General features: G+C 33.1%; 1 long non-coding RNA gene across 1 annotated transcript; it reads right to left on the bottom strand.

Annotated features, from left to right (window-relative positions):
• Positions 1–347: 347 nt before the first annotated feature.
• On the bottom strand, positions 348–3,067 carry LOC308699448. The gene is made up of 7 exons (XR_014031188.1): positions 2,936–3,067; positions 2,492–2,562; positions 2,310–2,389; positions 2,125–2,233; positions 1,840–1,914; positions 1,024–1,108; positions 348–920 (listed from the first exon to the last, which is right to left on the bottom strand). It is a non-coding gene; the product is annotated as an uncharacterized lncRNA (long non-coding RNA).
• Positions 3,068–3,322: the final 255 nt, after the last annotated feature.

Raw genomic sequence — 3,322 nt, 5'->3', positions numbered from 1 at the left:
TAGTTTTCCCGATGGTATTAAAAATTATAGGCTAGGCCTACTGAATATTGACATATTTCAAGGTGTCATATTGAAGTTAGAATAGAAATTCCAGTATCCACTACACTCTAAGAAATGATATGTTGGCTTTAATTAACTATTTTATGTCAACCGGTCCCACATAACTGGGTTATGTTGGATTTATGTAACATTATTTATTTCAATAAACTTAAGTTAATTACATAAGGTTAATCCAATGCCGTTTAGTTGAATAAGGTTAACAGTCTTAATTTTGTCCAAAACAATTAAGTTAATTAAGTTCAATTATCCTAAAATTAATATTTTTACATTCAACCAACACAAATAATCCAGTTTCATTATGAGTTTATTCAATGAATACATTCACTTTTTCTTTTTTACAATTTTGTTTACATTTTTACAAACATTTCCAACGTGAACATGTACACAATATTTACTCTGTAAAGACTGCCTTCACTTTTCAAGAAAATAATTAAATAAATAATTTTTAAAAAGCATATTGCCTTTAGGTGAAAGGATTTATCAATCATTACTTATAAAGGTGTTCTGCAAAAAAAGCAGCAAACAATTTATCAGTTGTTTAAAACAAGACTATTATGCAAAGGAATGTAACATGGTTGATATTGAAACAAAAGTACTGTAACAGTCAACAGTGCAACATTATAGAAAGACCAGAAATGTTCCTAACCTCAGATTTCAAGAGTTTATTTTTCAGGCGTAAATAAGACCTGGCATCGAAGAACACACTTCTGCACATTGTTCAGGTTGTCATGTATTCAGATGCCTTAAATCATGATGCCAACATATTTGTAAGGATCTGTAGCCTCTGCTCCTTCATGTTTGACCACATAGATTCCTAAGGTGGTCTTGCGTACTGAGGATAGGACTTCATGTTCAACATCCTAAAAAAATACATAAAGTAACAATTAACAACAGATCAGGGGTGAAAGGGATAGTTGATTTTAGAGAAACATCCAATATTTTTTATAAATGTAAATAATTTACCATGCACTCCTTCACAAGGTTTGAGAGGGCCAGGTAAACAGCAAGTGCATTCAAGATGAATTCACCTTTTCCCAGTGGTGTCATTCTGAACAATGAGACAAATAAGCAGTGTTCAGAAGAATTAACACAAATTATGCTAAAGTTATTTCTACAAGAGCCAAAAAAAAAATATTATCTGCAACTGCATCTGTGAGGGCCTCAAAATTCAGAGAATCAGTACAATAAAAGTAATAAGTGGTTCTAAACCAAAAGCTTTGCTACAGAAAAGCCATTAAATAATCTTGGATGTCAGAGCTGTTCCAATTGTAGGTGCATAAATCACAAATCTGATGCTGCTGAGAAATAGGGTAAAGAGACGAACAAGCTCTGAAATTTAAACAGAATTAATCATGTACATATTAACATTCCAGAGCTTATATACAAAAATTCAAGGGATACCCAAAAGTTCTGTATTCTTTTTTTTTACTGACATTTATGTCATTCAAACTCCCAAAGTCTTTTTTCCTGTTTTTCCTGCTCATTTCTGTCATTACAATGACAGTCAATGGTGAATTCTTCTTCCGAAGCTTCAATAGCATCAAACAATTGCATGTGACTTTAGAAGCTTCAGAACAGGAACTCACCGTTGACTTTAATTGCATGGACAGAAATGAGCAGTACAACCACATAATTTACCTTTTTAGTTAGAAAAGCGAAAAATAAAAGAGATTCGGTGACATGAAGCAGAGTAAATGATGTTCATCTTTGGGTATACTATTTTAATCTATAGTGAATTATTGTCAGATAAAAAATGATGAAGAATATAACAGAACATACCAGATCCATAACTGATAGGATGCTTATGATCTTCTTTACCGCTGTTCCTTCTGTCTTTTTGAAATTTTTGAGGAGCTGGGTTCAGAAATGAACAAAAAGGACAAATCAGGTTGGTTGCTGATAAATTTGAGTCTTTACAATATTATCATATACCAAGACTAACAGTATTTCTTTAACAGCATTTATCTGAATTACATCTAAAATACTTCAATTTATAATTTGGAATTGCATACAATAACCATCCAAGTAATTCATCACAGATGACATTACATTATAAAGACTTACCTCTAAAGAGTGCTGGCTATCTGTTATTAAATTCAGTGACGAAACGCAGATCTTCGATCATCTCATGTCTCCTGTGCGTAAATGTTCTGTCCATCAGCACCTTGATAACCTGCATAAGTATTGAGCATATGTGGGACCACAGCGAATTCCATGTTTTAAAACTTTGTCTGTGTCCATGTACCAACCTGAAGTGTTTTAAAAGCTTAGATCTGGATGTTTGAGAAGAGCCACAATCTATGCACGTCACATGCAGGACTCCAAAATTCTGAGGAAACAAAAATGAAGATGTGAGTCAAATAATAATAATAATAATACAAAAAAAAAAAAAACTGTAGTAAAATTATTTTGGATGACCTAATAAGCTTACCAGATGCTACAGTAGATGCCATCTTACTCGAGTCAGTGTCAAACGTGTTTATTGCCATATGCCTATGCATTCTGTGTTTCAAAAGTTTCAGAGTTATTATTTGACATTAAATAAAAATGCTCAACATTAAGGAAGTTATTAAAATTTATACTAAAACTAGATACAACTGCTGTATTGGGGCACAACATGGAAAAACTCTTCTTAACTAGCAATTTTATAAAAAAAATAAGGTCATTTGCCATTTTTTGTATGGGTGAATTCAAATATTATCAAAGTTCAGCAAGTTTAAAAGATCACATAAGAGCTAAAAAACGCTAGCAGCTAACAACACCACTTGAGGACAAGTGCTAAAGCAACTTCAATAAATACCAACAAAAACAGCGATTGACTATTCTAATTTACTGACAGCCTCAATATTAAAGGATAGGAAGTAAAATAACTCACCTTTTGGTCCAGATAAATACAAAATGTTGATTGCAGCCTCCGTTTGAGCATGATTTGATTCCCACAAAATGGAGAACGAGTGCTAAGAGATGAGCTACGCATTAACGTTCTTTGAAATATTTGCGCATGCGCAAATATAGCTCCACCTGTTGACCAAAGTGCGGTACTGCAGCGGTAACACAACTGCATTTCGTTAATTTAACTTAAGTGAGTTGTGTAAATTTGAGAAATGACTTTTTCTAATTCTGTCAACACAACTGTTTTAGTTTTAATGCACAAACACAAGAACATTATTTAACCCTCTGGGCTTCTTCATAATTGGGTCACACTTAGCTTCCTCCCGCCCGAAAACGGGCGAAGCCTTAAAATTGTACTTAACTTTGTCCT

This window comes from Scardinius erythrophthalmus, assembly GCF_964197995.2.
Source record: "Scardinius erythrophthalmus genome assembly, chromosome: 12".
Taxonomy (NCBI): domain Eukaryota; kingdom Metazoa; phylum Chordata; class Actinopteri; order Cypriniformes; family Leuciscidae; genus Scardinius; species Scardinius erythrophthalmus.
The sequence above is the reverse complement of the archived record's forward strand: the minus strand, read 5'-3'. Positions and strand labels throughout refer to the sequence as shown.